This window comes from Canis aureus, chromosome 4 (genome assembly GCF_053574225.1).
Source record: "Canis aureus isolate CA01 chromosome 4, VMU_Caureus_v.1.0, whole genome shotgun sequence".
Lineage (NCBI taxonomy): Eukaryota > Metazoa > Chordata > Mammalia > Carnivora > Canidae > Canis > Canis aureus.
The window spans coordinates 17,437,237-17,455,594 of record NC_135614.1 but is presented as its reverse complement, the minus strand read 5'-3'; the positions used below and the strand labels follow the sequence as shown (position 1 = coordinate 17,455,594).

The 18,358-nt window shown below is 37.9% G+C and overlaps 1 long non-coding RNA gene across 1 annotated transcript in view; it reads right to left on the bottom strand.

The window, feature by feature from the left end:
- Window positions 1-1,277: 1,277 nt before the first annotated feature.
- Window positions 1,278-18,358, bottom strand: part of LOC144311812 (uncharacterized) — a 70,514-nt gene continuing 53,433 nt past the window's right edge. Inside the window, exon 3 of the long non-coding RNA XR_013377325.1 lies at window positions 1,278-3,291. This is a non-coding gene — a long non-coding RNA (uncharacterized LOC144311812). The remainder of the gene's footprint in view (window positions 3,292-18,358) is intronic.

The following is an 18,358-nucleotide window of genomic DNA, read 5'->3' as shown; positions in this document are numbered from 1 at the left end:
ATTCTGTGAAAACACTAAAAACCATTAAATTATACACTGTTTTAAAACTATTCAACTATTTAAACTAGCAATGTCCCCAATAGCCAAACCATGGAAGGATCCTAGTGTCCATCAACAGATGAATGGATAAAGAAGATGTGAGATATATATAATATATATATGTTATATTTATTATATATATATATATATATATATATATATATATAATGGAACACTACTCAGCCATCAGGAAGGATGAAATCTTACCATTTACATCAACATGGATGGAACTAGAAGGTCTTATGCTAAACAAAATAAGTCAACCAGAGAAAGACAATTATCATATAGTTTCACTCATATATAAGAATATAAAATATAAGAATATAAGGAACAGAGCAGAGAATCATAGAGAAAGGAGAGAAAACTGAATGGGAAGAAATTAGAGAGGGAGACAAGCCATGAGAGACTCTTAACTGTAGGAAACAAACTGAGGGTTGCTGGAGGAGAGGTGGGAGGGATGGGGTAACTGGATGATGAGCATTAAGGAGGTCAATGATGTGATGGGCACTGGGTGTTATAGGCATCTGATAACTAACTGAACTAAATATCTGAAACTAATGATGTACTCTATGTTGGCTAATTGAATTTAAATTGTTTTTTAAAAGTAAAAATAAAATAAAATATAAAGAAAACATTAAGGGTGAATTTTACGATATTTAAATTATAAATCAATAAAACTGCTCTAAAAACTAATGAGAATTTAGTAGTTTATGTAACTGAAATATCTAGAGATAAGTTGCTCCCATGAGGACTGATCCAGCAGCCAAGACATTATCACAGTACTCGATTTCATTCTGTCTTTGATATGCCTTCTGTGGTGTTGGCTTCACCAGACCACCGTGTCAGTACCCTAGCAGCTCCAGGCATGTCCATTTTGTCAGCAAAAAGGCAAGAACCATTCAAAACCTCGTAATCTCTTCTCACACCACCCAGAGGACAAAGAAAGTTCATCTTTCTCAGAAAACATCTATGTATGTCTTTCAGTGTGTCATAAATACTGGCTGAGTTACGTTCCCACTGCACAGTGGAGAACTGGGACAAATGGTTGTCTTAAATCAATCTGATGCCAGAGCCCCAGAGGTCAATCCTACCCAAATTACATGACCAAAGGTTGTGTAAGGGCAGCTTCCTAAACCAAATGTGGGATCTCATCACCAGAAATTATGGAAACTAAAGTTGAGGAGTTAACATCATCAACCCCAATTACACAGACAAGAAAAGAAGTCAGAGTTGCTACATTTATTTCCAAATTGACCTCCCTCATTGGATGCAAGACAGAGATACCCATGTTTGAAAACAGAGCACTGAACACACAACTAGGTCCATAATAGGTTCTTGATTGATTTTGAATGAATTAACAAACAAATTGAGCCAACAACAAACTTGTAAACAAATGAAAAATTGTCTATCTTGGTGGTAGAGAACTTAGACTCTTGGTTCCTTTTTCTTCTGTTTCCTGCTGCTCTCTGCTTAGTCGAGCACCATTAGTTCAGTAAAGTGTTCAAAAGTCAGGAAGGAGAGAAGAGTTTCAAATCTCTGTTATTTTTTTGATCTTCAAAAGAGCTCTGATGACAAACGCACAGTTGAGGAAGTGTATATCATCGGCAGGGAAAGGTTTGGAGATACTTAGTTGGTTTTAATCTCCAGGTTAACACAGGGGAGATCCTGGTACAATGTCAAAGCAACTATTGAGTCTCTTTACAAGCTTACTTCTAACCTGTGTAGACATCGGATCCAGAGATTTCACAGTCACCTGCCATCCCACACTCCCTCCTCAGTCCTTAGTTTCTGACCTATTCACTAGTTTACAAGTATCACTGAATACTCCCTTATGCCTCAGAGAAATCACCAAATGTACATCAAACAACGTGAAGGACTGAAGATCAAAGCCATGTCTATCATCAGAATCCTAATCAAGAGTGTACACACTTACAGTTTCTATTTTGACTTTCACTTCAATCTGGAAGATAAATTGAGCAAGTATTATTAACTTCATTGTACCAACTAGGAAATCTAGGCTCGGAAAGTGTTTGCCCTGTTTTTAATTAGTGACAAAAAAGGGACCAGAACAAGTACTTCCTGATCCCTTTGAATACAATGTCACCACTAAACCAACATCCAGTGTATTGAGAATTAAGATGTATTCTCTATACTTACAGATGCATTTACAATGGCCCAACCACACTTTTGCTTGATTAATAACTAAGAAACATAGAATTACATTATAAAATCACATCAAACATTTCTATGTGACAATGGTAGGCATTTCATTACTACTAACAAATTCGTTCAGTAAGAACTGACTGTAAGGTCATGAAATAAACAAAGCCAATTAGTTGTCTACCCACTATTCAAATCCATGTCCTTGGACATTTTAGCCATCCGAGCTAACCCATGGTCTTTTGCATTAAAAAGATACTGAAATACTTCTATTTTTTTTTTTCAAATGACTAAGATTTAATCATTGGAAATGGAAAACTTCTAAATCTACAGGTGCACTGAGTGAACAACAAACACTGTGTATGATAGATTGGTTTTTTTCCTTAAGTACAAGCAAACTTTGAGCTTAAAAAAAGAATTCACTGTGTTACTGATAATCGAAAATGGATTTACTGAGCTGGGTAGCTTTAATTAGTTTGCTGGTGCTCCAAAGACTTTTGGGCGAATGGGATTTTTTTTCTAATACCTGTAATGCATACAAGCGTTAAATCAAAGCTGACTACAGCAAAATCTAATTCTAAAAGCCCCAGAGTAAAATCAAGATAAAATAATTTACACCAAAACCACTTCATCAAAATAGAAAGAAGTCTGTGAATATTCCAATAGCTATCACCACTATGATTTTTCCAAGAAAGAAAACCAGAGTTTAAATTTTCTAACAAATCCCACATTCATTACATTTCTGTACCTTTTAGTTTGTCCAAAAGGATTATCATTTCTAAAGCACATCAACTTAACAAGTATGTAATAAAAGAGTAGTGAAAAACACAAAAATTAAGAGAGGCAACTCTTTCATGGAGAAATTACAGTGGGTTTTTTTCTTTCTCTTTTTAAATTTGAATTTAAGGCTGTCATAAGATTTTTATTTAAAAAATAAAAAGCAAAAACAATTAGCAGGCTTAAGAGGGACAATGTCTCAGCTTTGGGGTAGTACTGGATAGAGAGTTAGGATCATTGCCTGGAAGTGTCATCTCTGTACTCACCTGCTCTTTGACCTAGAAGAATCTTCTCCATTTCCCTCCTCCTGAACATCTAGAGCAATAAAATAATAAAGAAAATGACCTCATATATTAGGAGAACATAAAAATATTAATACAAATATGCAGTATAAAATACAGTCAAAGAATGTTTGTGGAGTTGGAACTTGCTTTGAAAACACGAACAGGCAAAAGTGAGAAAGGTACTGAACAAATTCTATCAGTCACACCGGACATGCTCCCATAACACCAATAGCAGGCAATATTTGGAGGCACAAGTGTTGATGCTCCCCTACTCTCTCCAAAAATGCAAATACTGAAACTTGCCAAATGCCAAATTGTGTTTACAACAGATAAATGAAAATTGTATAAAACTCAAAACTAAGATTTTAGAGACTGGTGTCAGAAGACCTTAGTTCAGCAAATTATAAATAGAATTTCCTTAAACTGATATAGGGTATTTACCAAAAAAGAATGAAAGAAAGGAATAAAAAAACCTACTCCAAATATTCACACTTAATGCTGAAATGTTGAAGGCTTCCCTCTAAGATTAGAAATGAGAAAAGAAAGACCTCTATCACTACTTTTATTTAGAGATCCTAGTCAGAGGAAGGAAGGAAGGAAGGAAGGAAGGAAGGAAGGAAGGAAGGAAGGAAGGAAGGCAGGCTAGAAGGGAGAAAGGAAGGAAGGAAAGAACTAAGTGAGATTTCATTGTGGTTTTAATTTGCATTTCCCTGATGATTTGTGAAATGGAGCATCTTTTCATGTGTCTGCTGGCCATCATGTGTCTTCTTTGGAAAAATGTCTATTCAGGGCTTCTACTCATTTTTTAATCAGATTATTCATTTTTCTGGTGCTGTATAATGTCTTTAAGTATTTCGGACATTAACCCTTTATCATTTAATATATTATTTGCAAATATCTTCTCCTCTCTGGTATGATAACTAACAAAATAGCTAACATCAAAAAAGCTAACATCAAAAACACAAGAAATAACAAGTGTTGGTGAAGATGTATACTGTTGATGAGAATGCAAATTGGTGCAGCCACTGTGGAAAACAGTGTGAAGGTTCCTCAAAAAATTAAAAATAGAATTACTATATGATCTAGTAATTCCACTACTGGGTATTTACCCAAAGGAAACAAAAACACTAATTTGAAAAAGATATATGCACCCATATGTTTATTGCAGCATTATCTACAATAGCCAACATATGGAAGTAGCCCAAGTGTCCATTCATAGATGAATGCATGAAGAAGATGAGATATATATATCAGAGAAAACCAGAGTTTAAATTTTCTAACAAATCCCACATTCATTCATTACATTTCTGTACCTTTTAGTTTGTCCAAAAGGATTATCATATATATATATATATATATATATATATATATATATATATATATAAAAGAATATTATTCAGTCATAAAAAAGAATGAAATCTTGCCATTTGTTGGAAAAGCATTCTGTGTTCATGGATTAGAAGAATAAGCATTGTTAAAATGTCTATACTGTCCAAATCAATCTATACATTTAATGTAGTCCCTATCAAAATGCCACCATCATTTTTAACAGAGCTATAATAAACAATCCTAAAATTTATATGAAACCACAAAAGATCCTGAATAGCCAAAGCAATCCTGAAAAAGAAAACTGGAGGTATCACAATTCCTGATTTCAAGCTCTATTACAAAACTGTAATCATCAAGACAGTCTAGTACTGGCACAAAAACAGATACATAGATCAGTAGAAGAGAAGAGAAAACCCAGAAATGGACCACAAATTTTTGGTCCATTGATCTTCAACAAAACAGGAAAGAATATCCAATGGAAAAAATATTATCTTCAATAAATCGTGCTGGGAAAATTGGACAGTTACATGCAGAAGAGTGAAACTGTACCATTTTCTTACAACATAGACAAAAATAAATTCAAAATGGAAGAAAGACCTAAATGTGAGACAAGAATCCATCAAAACCCTAGAGAAGAACATGGGCAGAAACCTCTTTGACCTTAGCTGTAGCAACTTCTTAGTAGACGCATCTCCAGAAGCAAGGGAAATAAAAAGCAAAAATGAACTATTGGGACTTCATCAAGATAAAAATCTTCAGAACATTGAAGGAAAGAATCAGCAAAACTAAAAGGCAGACAACAGAATGGGGGAATATATTTGCAAATGACATATCTGATAAAGTATTAGTATCCAAAATCTATAAAGAACTTGTCAAACTCAACACCCAAAAGACAAAAAAAAATCAGTTAAGAAATGGGCATGAGGGGCACATGGGTGGCTCAGTGGTTGAGCAGCTGCATTTAGCTCAGGTCATGATTCCAGGGTCCTGGAATGGAGTACTACATCAGGCTCCCCGCAGGGAGCCTGCTTCTCCCTCTGCCTATGTCTCTGCCTCTCTTTCTGTGTCTCTCATGAATAAATAAATAAAAATCTCTTTAAAAAAAAAAAGAAATGGACCTTAATAGATATTTGTCCAAAGAAGATATCCAGATGGCTAACAGACACATGAAAAGATGCTCAACATTACTCATCATCAAAGAAATACAAATCAAAACCATGATGAGATACCACCTCACACCTGTCAGAATGGCTAAAATTAACAACATAGGAAACAACATGTGTCGGTGAGGATGTGGAGAAAAGGGAACCCTCTTGCGCTGTTGGTGGGAGTGAAAACTGGTGCAGCCACTCTGGAAAACAGTATGGAGGTTCCTCAAAAAGTTAAAAATAAAACTACCCTATGAGCCAGCAATTTCACTACTAGATATTTATACAAAGGATCCAAAAATATGGTTACAAAGGGGTACATGCACCCCATGTTCATAACAGCATTATCAACAATAGCCAAACTATGGAAAGAGCCCAAATTTCCACTGACTGATGAATGAATAAAAAAGATGTGATATATATACACAATAGAATATTACTCGGTCATCAAAAAGAATGAAATCTTGCCATTCACAACAATGTGGATGGAGCTAGAGTGTATTATGCTAAGTGAAATAAGTCAGTCAGAATAAAGACAAATACCATATGATTTCACTCATATGTGCAATTTAAGAAACAAAACAGATGAGCATAGTGGATGTGGGGGAATAAAACAAGAACAGGGGCATCTAGGTGGCTCAGTGGTTGAGCAGCTGCCTTGGGCTCCCAGGATCCTGAGATCGAATCTTATATAGGGCTCCCCACAGGCAGCCTGCTTTTCCCTCTGCCTATGTCTCTGCCTCTCTCTCTGTGAGAGCATCAGAGCATAAATAAATACACACAAACATACAAAATCAGGGAGGGAAATGAACCATAAGAGACTCTTAACCATAGGAAACAAACTGGGGGGTGCTGGAGGGGAGGGAGGAGATGGGATAACTGGGTGACAGGTATTAAGGAGGGCACATGATGTAACAAGCACTGGGTGTTATATACAACTGATGAATCACTGAAACTAGCACTTTGTACTGTACTATATATTAGTTAGTTGAATTAAATAAAAATAAAATTGTTTAAATAATGAATTAATTTTTTAAAAGACATCTTTTACCCTAATAAACTGTTCAGGTGCTTCTTATTGAAAAAAAAATAAAAAGAAACAATAAAGATGAACATATGGGGGGAGGGGAAGAGGGAGTATCAAACCATAAGAGACCCTTAAAAGATAAAGAACAGAGATTGATGGAGGGAGGTGGGGGGAAATGGGCTAGATGGGTGATGGATAGTAAGGAGGGCACTTGTAATGAGCACCAGGTGTTGTATGTGAGTGATGAATCACTGAATTCTGCTCCTGAAACCAACATTGTACTGTATGTTAACTAGCTAGAATTCAAACAAAAATTTGAAAAAAGAAAAAAAAGAAAAGAAATCTTGCCATTTGTAACAACATGGATGAACCTGGAGGGTATAATGCTAAGTGAAATAAGCCATTCAGAGAAAGTCAAATACCATATGATTTCACTTACATGTAGAATTTAAGAAACAAAACAGAGAAAAAAAGAGACAACAAATTCTAAATACAAAGAACAAATTAGTGGCTGCTAGAGGGGAGGTTGGTGGGGAGATGAGTGAAATACAGGAGTAAGAGTACATTTACCATGAGCACTGTGAAATGTATAGACATGATATGTATACCTGATATGAATATAACACTGCATATTAATTATACTTCAATAAAAACAGAAAAAAGAATGGTAGAAGGACTTAAAAAAGAGAGTTGCTATCACTATTTGCAAACATTATTATGTGTAGGTACAAAATACAAAAGAATCTACAGATAATTTATTGTAATTAATAAGCATATTTACCAAGTTACCCAGATAAAATGTTAATTTAAAAATTAATAGTAATATTAATTATATGTACCATCAAATAGAAAATAATATTTTAAATGATATCTGCATTTAAAAAAAACATAAAAACCTAGGAATGAATCCAGTGGAGTAGAAGACCTCTATATAGAAACTTAGCAAGCATAGATTGGAAGAGTTAAGGGTGTAAAGATATCAGTCATCTCCAAATCCCAGCAGGATTTTTTTTAATTATAGAAATTGACAACTGATTCAAAATTTTATGTGGAAATGCAAAAGGCCAAGAATAACCAAGAAAATCTTGAAGAAGATCAAAACTGGAGTTATATCAAGAGTTATAAAGCTGTAGTAGTTAAGACAGAATAGACAAATAGACCACTGAAGCAGAAGAGAAAGTCCAGAAATAGGCCCACAGTTTTGTGGAGAATTGACTTATGTCAACGGTGGCACTGCACAGCAGCAGGGAAAATTTTTTACTTTCAATAACGATACTGAGTAGATTGGATATTTTTATGGGGTATGTTGGCGGGGGACCTGACCCTTATCTCATACCATAGACAGAAACACAAAGAATGTCTACACATCAAAGAAAAAATACAGACAAGCCACTAGAAAATCGAGCAAAAGATATGAACAGGTACTTTTTAAATGAGGATATTTGAATTGCCAACAAACATTAGCAAAGATGTTCAACTTTATTAGTTATCAGGGAAATGCAAATTTTCAAACTGGAATGACCTCAGTACGCCAAAGTGGCTGAGGTAAAAAGACACAGTAATACCAGGTGCCATAAAAAATACAAAGAATGTGGAACAATGAGGATGTTTATTTGCTTGTGGTGTGAATATATAAAGCTCAAAACAGGCAAAAGCTACCTATAATGTTAGAATCAGGATATGGTTACCTCTGGGGAGAAGATGATGGGAGAGAGACCAGTAAAGAACACAAGTAGGAGAGACCAGTAAAGAACACAAGTAGGAAGAGCTTTTGGGGTACAGTTCTATTCCTGGGTCATCTATTTCTTGATCTACATGGCAATGATAAAACCATATTCACTTTATGATAGTTCATCAAGCTGCATACTTAAGACTTGTAAATATATCCCTACATACATACTTCAACTATTAAAAGTTTATATAAAAATTGACTCCGATGTAAGAACTGGAGACTGTAGCCATCAAAACCAGTCAGCCAATCATGCAGGCTGACATGAATTTTCTCAACATTTTGCCATCCCAGAGCACCATTTTAACATGAAGACAGTAGGTCTTGGTTTACCAGTTCCCTAAAAGCTTATTCTAGCATCACACAAGCCAACTGTCAAAGTTGTTTTGCCTTTAACAAAGCTAAGAAATCTGGCAATTGTGGAAGTCTGAAGCATTTAGTCCTTTTCTTCAAATGTTCCTCAGACCTTGAGCAGTAGATACAACTAGTAGAGGAGAGGAGGCACTAAAAAGCCATTAGATCTCAGCATGGGAAGAGACCCCCGAAGTCATTAGTCTAACCTTATTCCACACACAGGAGGCATCCTACAGCACTGAGGCATGGAGTCATTTAGCGTCTGCTTAAACATCTTCAAGGGCAGCAAGCTAAGGAGTCTAGTCCCTGGATGAAGAGCTTTCCCTGTCTGTAAGTCAGTCTAGGAAAAGCTCCCAATCCAGCCCTCTTTAACTCATACCTTTTAGATAAAAAAAGAACAAACTCCTCTCTAAATAACAGCATTTCAAATATAAGCAGATATCATGCCTGCCAGATAGTTTCTCTCTTGGACACTAGACATCTCCAATCCTTCTCACACTAAATCAGAGGCTATCATATTGAAGAGAAGAGACTTTCTTGTTCCTCAAAGGACTTTTGCATCATTTTGATTCGGTCTGTCAGAGATCCAGATAAGGATAAAATCTAGCTATGGGAGATGATCATGGTCAACTGTGATTCTGTGTATAGGCAGAGCAGGCTGTACGTGATTTGAGGGGCAGATAAATTTTCTGAGCAAAACATGTTCCCCACTTGCTTGAAAATTGATGTTTTCATATACATCATAACTTGTTATTAAGGCTTCAAAGATTACTATAAAAAATGTTTACCATAACCAAATGTGAACATCAGAGGAGAAACTAGTTCTAGAGATTAGATAGAAGGCTGAGGACACAGATGATGGGGCAGGTGCATCAGAGGAGAGGGTCAAGGTGAGAAAGTACTGGAGAATGAGACAACCTAAGAGGACAAAGTATAGCAGTTAGGGTGCAAAGTATAGCAAAGTATAGGGTGCAAGTATAGCACACCTCAGGACTTGGACTCATGAAGAAAATGAAAATGAAAATGAGAAAAGAATCCTGAGCTTTGCCAGTTAACAGGACAAGATGAAGCTTGAGAGCTATAGTGCAGAGAAGAAAGTGACCACAATTTTTAACTCCACTGAGATCTTGCTACGGCTCTCCTGCTCGATCTTGGAGTAACTTTGACCGAATCATTCTGCTGCCCCCTGCCGTAGTTTCTCCCACCTGTAAGAATGAGAGGATTTGTCCTGATGGCTTCTGAGGCTCCTTCTATACTAGATACCTCGAGCTGCTTCTACAGAAGCTGAGAGCCAGAGACACTGAGAAGGCAGCAGAGCACATAAGCCTCAGAACTGATTAAGCAGTCAGGAGACCTCCATGCATTTGCTGAAAGCTGGTGTTGAAATGGCAAGATGAACCCCCTGTGGGAAGCCATACCTGACCAAGAAGCCCTTCAAATGTCCAACAGCAAGTCCACTGGAATTCACCTGCTTGGGATTGAGCCTTCGCTTTGCTTCTTACCTGCCTGTGACCTTGCTGGACAAGTAGCTCACTCTCTCTAGGCCTCAGTTTCCCATGTTATTAAAATGGGGTAGCAAAATGTCTCCTTCAAAAAAAAAAAATCAGCCTGCCAAAAGCAGCTCTTCCCTTTGGCATAGAAAGTGACCTTCTCCCCTCAGAAACTCCAAGAACTACTGAGAGGCTTCAAAATCATAAAAGGAAATCCCTTTCTCTCTACCTCTCCCCTCTCCCCCTCAATCTCTCTCTCCCTTTCTCTCTCTCTCTCTCTCTCCCCACCACTCTTTCCCCTACCTCCATCTACACTCCCCTCTCCTTTCCTTTTTGTCACAATGCAGCTGGCCCACTAGGAATTGTCCCTACCACTTTCCAGCTTCCATGCCAGTGACTAAGTGGGTAAATCACATCAGCCCTAATCTGCATCCAGCTGCCCTGAATTTCATGGGTAGGGGAGATAGAGGGTGGTGAGTAGGGGGAGACTAGGAAGTCCCATTTGATCTTCTGGTCCAAGTTATGTCCTTCAACACAGTTAAATCAAATATATCCAAACAATACTGGGGAAGGCAGCAATTATTGGGCAATTAACAAAGCATCATTTCAAACCCATATGGCCCAGATTGTTCTTGATTGACAATAACTCAAATACATAGCAAAAGTGGATGGTTGACATCCTTAACTTCCAATTGTAGTATATTGATGAACGAAATTAGTTTTTTTACAAGCTATTTCCTCCATAAACTTTTAGGCAAAAGCCTTCCAGGGACAATGCTTTGAAACCAAAGAGGCTTTACAAGGCAGAGATTTCAGCCCCTGTGGAATTTATTTCATAGCTAATATGCAGATGGAATGCCTAAAATATTTGCAAGGAAGGAAAAGGGATGAACAGATTCACACAATAAGCAAGTGGCTGGGAATAGAACACATGGTATCTGCCTCTTGGTCTAGAGTTCTACAATGTGCTCTGCCTTTCAGACTACTGGGACTTGGCATCTTAGCCCTGCCACAAGTGGAGGTGGTCCCTGAATAGTGTGGTATAAGAAACTATCCATTCTAATCTGTTTACATGTAAATATTTAGAGAAACAGAAATCTGGGTCTGCTCATCCCACAAATCCTTTGATTTGGCACACCCACACCTGGAACCATATGCAATGAATTAAAGTAAGAGCAACTGTTGATTTAATGGTTGATTTGGAATTTTTTTTAATCAACCACGGCTTTCTTTAGCCAACTCTGTTCTTAAAAAGATAATTATACCTCAAGATGGGAGACATTAACCATCTCCCTAGGTAACGGATTTTGAACTTTGCAAGATTTATGGCTGCTTCCTATTTAAAGACACTCAGCTCAGAAGACTGCAGAGTTAAGTAGAAATGACAATTATCCATCTTCCATTTCACTGAAAGCCTTTGGAACCTGGAAAGTAATCAGAGAGGCTACTTTTTTTCTTTCCTTTTTTAAAGAAAGAAACTTGGAACCACAAAAATCATAGAAATCTAGAACTTGTGATTCTAGATGATTTGTGATTTGTAGAATAAGTGATTTGTAGAATAGACATTCACAATCACTTTGTCACAATCCAGGGGACAATGGCCAGAATACACAATAGTAAGTACATACATAGTATGTATTTTATATGCATTTTAATTTAATCATTACAACAACCTTATATAGTAGGTAGATAGCCCCATGTAGTCTAAGTGGAAAAAAACTTAGATTCAGAGATGTTATGTTACTCTCCTTAGGACACACAGATGGGAAGTGGAAGCAACTGAAGTTCAAATTCAAATCTGACTTATCCCAGAGGCTACATTCCTAACTCCCATGAATCTCACCCCTTTCCTCCCAACTTAAAAGGCTTCCCCAGTTACTCTCTATCATACCATCCTTTCTTCATGGGATTTCTAATCATCTATAATTGACTAGCTTATTATCTTACTTGTATTCTGTATTCTCCCACAGGGAGCAGGGAGGAAAGCTCCATGAGGGAAGGGACTTTATCAGGTCTGCTGTTACCTCCAGGCCCCCAGCACATAATGCTCACTCAATAAAATGTTTGTTAATTTAATAAATATTCTTGCTCAAAAAAATCAGTCAAAGTAGGAAAACAAAACTAGAACTCAGAAAGCTACTGTCTCTAAGATCAACGTTTATTCTGCAGCCAAAATTGCTTGGGCACTTGAGATTAAAAAGCCTTTTCTGTATAGTTTTTAAAGCTAGTGATGCCAATATCTGACTTCTTCACGTGCCTTCATAATAACAACCCTCCAAACATATCTGGCCAAATACCTCTGTGAACACAAAACTGTTCCAGGAAGAGCGGGTACATAAATAACTTATAAACACTGGTCCCTGATCCCAAAGGGTTCATAGGCAAGCTAGAAAGAAAGACAGGAAACATGTCTTTAAAAAGCAACCACAAAGCATCCTTTTCTAAATATCCTGTGAGCAGCTGTTTGTGACAAAGTTTATCTTTCCGCAGAAATTTCAGTTCCAGGGAAACCTAAAGTATCACTAAGGTGAGGAAAAAGAAGACTCCAATTTGCCAGCTCTGACATCCTCAGCACCTGCTGTTAATCACACACATGCACACAAGCGTGATTGGCCATTTCAACTGCTGTCTCTGTAGATCACCATCCCAGCTGAATAGCCAGAGATCACATTCGTCAAAAGCATAATTTGGGCAGAACGTGACTGCTTTTCCAAAATTGAAGGATGGTATCAGCCAGAAAAGTTGGCAGTATCTTTAAAGAGAGTTGGATGTCTCTGAAGATAATGGATAATGGTTTTTATATCTACTATCAAAAGGAAATTATCAGTTCCTCAGGTGTGTTTTCAAAAGTACTGGGGTATTTAATGATAACACCCATGAAAACAAACAAGACACTAAGAATTCAGCTACTACCATTACAGTATGAGTTCCCAACATCTGTTACATTAGAGATCCCAACACCTGAAAAGTAGGCCAGGGAGTTAGTTAAGTGATGCCGACTTCACTCACCCCCCTCACCCCCCCCCCCCCGCCCTAACAACTGGTCAGAGCCCTTCTACAGTACTTTTCTCCTAGAGCAGGAAGGGAAGGTACCATCTTCCTGCTTTGTTTGTGAGGTGTGAGGATGTGACCAGAACATCATCCAGCCATGAGGAAGAGTTTGAGCAAACAAGCCAATATGCAGAGAGAATCTGGAATACAAGATAGATACAAAGAGTCAATCCCCCAATCCCTGTCACACAAGTCTCCAGAGCTGCCTCTCCCTGTAGCTTTCATGTGAGCTACCCAAGACCCTTCTAATAATTCTCCTCTGTGCCTTTTTCTCTTAAGCTAGTTACACTTGAGGTCTTGTCACTAGTAACCCAAAGAAGACTAATGCAGACACCAGCATCAGGAAGCCGAGTGATACAGATGGCAGAGACTTAAAAGTAGAATGGGCTTGGATGATAGGAGGTAGAGGCAGGCAAACCCACACCACTCCCAGCTGGGAAAACGGCAATCCATCTGATATGAAAACAAAGTCCATGTTAACTATTACCTGTTGTATCTGGGCAGAAAGACTGTGATAACATCTTGGTGGCTTGGTAGAGAAATATTAAGAAATATTAAGAAATAAGAGCATGCTAGACACAGCCTATGGCCTTCAGCAAGTTTCTTCAAAAGGAAAGTAAGCCTCAATGCAAGATGGCATTTCTTAAAATGGATAGGAAATAAGAAGATAGATGTATATCTACCTGTGTTGTTAAAACAGAGGCCCTTTCTGTCTATAGCTAGTGATCCAAAGCTGCTAAAGGTCAGAAGACCAGGCTGCCTGCAAAACTGTTAAAGATGAGTTTTCTGCCCTATAGTGAAGTCATTTTACCAAAAAGGAGAGGGGATACCTGGGAGTAACCTAGAAATGAGGAAAGCTAGACCACCCAGATTTCTCCCAAACAACCCCTGCCATGCACAATCCTCTGAAATAGGGTTGTAATTTTTCACATCATAAGGCGCAAATAAATGGGATGCAAACAGGGGCCAGAGCTCTGTTTTACCAACTCCACTTATTGCTTCAGTTGCCTTAGAGGCAGGGGCCTAGGAGAAGCCATAGGAGGATGGGCAAAGTCTATGAGTATGTTTCCAGAAAACATAAATTTCAAAGACAGAGTCTGGGGTCAAATTTTATGACTGAATATGATTTCTAGTTGGTTATAAATCAACAGACCTCATCAATATGAACTCAACATTGACAGCCAACTAGCCTTTTATTTATTTTTTTTAAAGATTTTATTTATTTATTCACAAGAGACAGAGAGAGGTAGAGACATAGGCAGAGGGAAAAGCAGGCTCCCTGTGGGTAGCCCGTTGCAGGACTTGATCTTAGGACCCCAGGATCATGACCTGAGCCAAAGGCAGACACTCAACCACTGAGCCACCCAGGTGCCCCCCAACTAGCCCTTTAAAAGAGATGTTTTGCTAAAGAAACTCCCAAATTAGAAGGCTGTAATTGCTCCATTTCTAAGGCAATTCCTGGGTCCCTATAACCATAATAACAGCAGCTGGGCTTCTGGAAGAATACAGCCTCCCACGAGCTGTCTCCTTGTCTATGTGGCCATGAAGAGAAATGATCAAGGCAAAGCTTTGTGGGGACAGTACAGGACAGTGAGCCAAAAATAGATATGCTTCACTGGCCCCATTGAATGGAGTATGGAATATTTTCTGGAGTTGTCCCACTTATGTTGCTTATGCTTCCTCCTCTTTTTCAAACAGGAATTTTATTTTAGCTACTCTCTTTTTCCTGTATTGTTGCATCTTGGATAGGTTAGAAATGGTTTTTAGTCCAAGCTCCACAGGATTCAAAATCTTGAGGTATTTGACCTGAGAGAAAGGCATTTCTTCCAAAGACCCTGGGCCTGTTAGTAGATGCAATAGTTGATGATACTTTGAAATACCATACTTGAAGGAGGGGCGAGTATTTGTGATTACATGTGGATTCACTACTTTACATGAGCAGCAGTTGGGATTTTATATAGTGAAAGAAGAGTGTGTGTGGATATATATACACTAGGGAGTCATAGGGAGGACTGTGCCATCTGCAGGGTCAGTAATGAAAACTTACTCCCAGCCATAGAAATCAATTCATGATGGAACCCAAGCCAGATCCATCAAAGTTATTGTCTGGGTTCTTTCAATCCTTGGAGCTTAAGAGGAAGATTTCACTTTCTTCTTTGGATTTTATGAGTAAGAGCATAATCTCAGAGCTGCTGGAAGACAAGGTCTCCAGTACCCACAAAGGCACCCTTGTGCAAATAGAAAAATGTACCGCCCTCAAATCATTTTACTGATTTTTGTTAGAAAAGACACTTGAGTGCCATCTGCTGGAAATCTGCCATAATGAACATATGAGTGTTAGACGTCTACAGCAGGATCACAACTCTTGGATGGAGCACAAGTATACACTGCATACAATATGTGAGAATACTAGGGCATATAATACGCCCTCATGACACTCATGTCCCCTACTACATGGGGGCATTTGGCTCTGTCATACCAGTACCCCAAAAGAAGTAGCTATGAGAAAGACTAAGAAGTTCCTGCAGGCTTCACGTTTCTTTCCACTTCTGAAAGTCTCTAGAGTTAACCTGGCCCTCTATCTCTTCCAGTCTGTAAAGCACTCCACACCCTTTGCAATATATTCTTTTTTTCTTATGCTAGTAGCTATATACTGAGTTTTTTTCTTACAACCAGTAAAGTCCTGGAAAATATATCCAGTTTCACTCATTATCTGGTCATATGAGCTATTAGCTAAGACATTTGACCTCTGTGAACCCATGATTTTTCAGCTATAAATTGGGTAATGATTGGGAAAGAAGCATTTGAAATAAACATAAAGTACAATATGCCAAAAAAAAAGGACAATATGCCAAAATGGTATTGAAAATGAATGTGATGATGATGATGATAATTCAGACAGAGCAAGAGAAGATGCAAAATCTATTCTCATTATTTTTAGCTTCCCTCTTTCTTCACAGCAAAGGGGAGATTTTTTTTTTCAATGTATAAGGGAAGAGGGAGAAAAGAGTAGTACTTCCCTAATTCAAGTCAGAATCAATAGGCATAGGAGAATTTATTTGTGACCCTCTGAACAAGAGGCAGGACAGAATCCAAGAGGAAGAATTAAAGATGGATAACTGTGGAGATAGTAAGTATGGTCTGAGCATTAAAAACCAGCTCCTATCCAAAACCAATAAATTAGAAGACAAAAACCTGAGACATCTGGTTTCCATCATCACAATGTGTCTGATCAGCTACCTATTACAGGTACTACTCAGCATCTCAACAAGTTGATGAAAAATACCAATTACCCTCAGAAACAAAAGAGGAAAGACAATTAGCAGCTGTTACTAACCCAGGTCAAAGACCTGTACCCATGCTAACCAAACACTTAGTGGAGACAAAAATCATCAGTTAAACAAGCAGTCAGGTTGAAAATAGAAGGCTCAATATAGGGCATAATCTACTAGATTGTTGATATTGGACATAAGCAGGGACCAATATATCACTGTTCTTTGAAACACCAGACTGCACTCTGTCATTAGAATGACCCAATATATTTCATCCTGACCTTTTCCTTATTTTTCTACACCTTAACTAATTCATCTGAGCTTGACGGGTCAATTAATTAACCAGCAATTCTTTATTGAGCTTCACTATTTGCAAAACCCTGTGCTAGGCAATTTAGACCCTATAAAAATGAGTAAAGATATGGCCCCTGCCGTCAGGCAATTTGAGGTCTAAGTGCGGAAAGAAAACAGTCACATATGCAAGTTAAATCTGGTTAGTTTTTTCATTGAAAAGCTATATATTCAACACTTATTAGGTGCCAGAAGGAAAAAAAAAATAGGCAAACATAGCCCCTACCTAATAGAGGTTACAGCCTCCCCAGGAAAAGAGACATTAAATAAATTTAATTTTAACCTATAATAAGTATTACAAAGCAAAACTACATGGTGCCTTGAGTACAAAAAAACATTTTTTCTGAGAAAATCACATTTAGGTTGAAGATCTAAAGGATGAATAGCAGTTGGCCAGGTAAAGAGAAAGGAGTAGAATATTTTGAGTAAATGGAAGAGCACAAATGAAGAAGCTATAGTGAGGGAGATTTTAGGCCATTAAAACTAACTAAAAGGAGACCAATATGGTTAAAGCACAGGGACAGAGGAGAACAGATCAAGATGCAGCTGAAGAGCTGGACAGTGGCCAGATCATTTCATAGGCCATGTTAAGGATCTTATCCTAATAGCAATTAGAAGCCATTCAAGGATTTTAAGAAGAGGAGTGTCATAATCACACTTGCATTTTTAAAGCTCAGTCTGGCTGCCTATGTCAAGAATGATGTGAAGAATGGCAAGAGTGGATTTGGGAAGCCAGTTGGAAGAGGTGAACCAAGCTGTGAATACCCAGCTGCAGATGGCCAAGTCTCATAAACAGCTACCACCTCATTGTCAGCACCAGTTGCTTTACATTCCCAACTCCTTAGGTTAGAGGGAAAAGCTCTCCAGGCATCCAAAAATGAAACTCAGAACACACTTTCTCAAAGAAACAATGCTATAAAAGGCAGTTGGTTTCCATAGTTTAATTAATACTTTAACTTTTATGGTGACTTTGCTTTTCATTCTTGAGCAGCTTTATAATTGGGGGACTTAGAGTACTTCAAAAGAGTTCCAGAAAAAGGCTATGAAGATATGAAAGGGTTTAAATATTAGTTCTGTGGTAGAGGCAAAAGAAGCTATCACTGTCTTGAAGTATGTCTAAAGGCTTTTATACAGATGATGAATAGATATTAGGAAGTACAGTTTCATGTCATTATCAAGTGAAACGCTTCACCATGCTTGGGATATCATTGAAGCCACAAGGTTTTGGAAGAGATGGAAAGGGGTAGGATCTAGTGTGTAGATGGAGGAGTGGACCTCAAAGCGAGTTGTTGTTTTCCTCAACAGCACCTTAGTCCAAATCAGACTCTGAGTGGGTGCAGCACACCA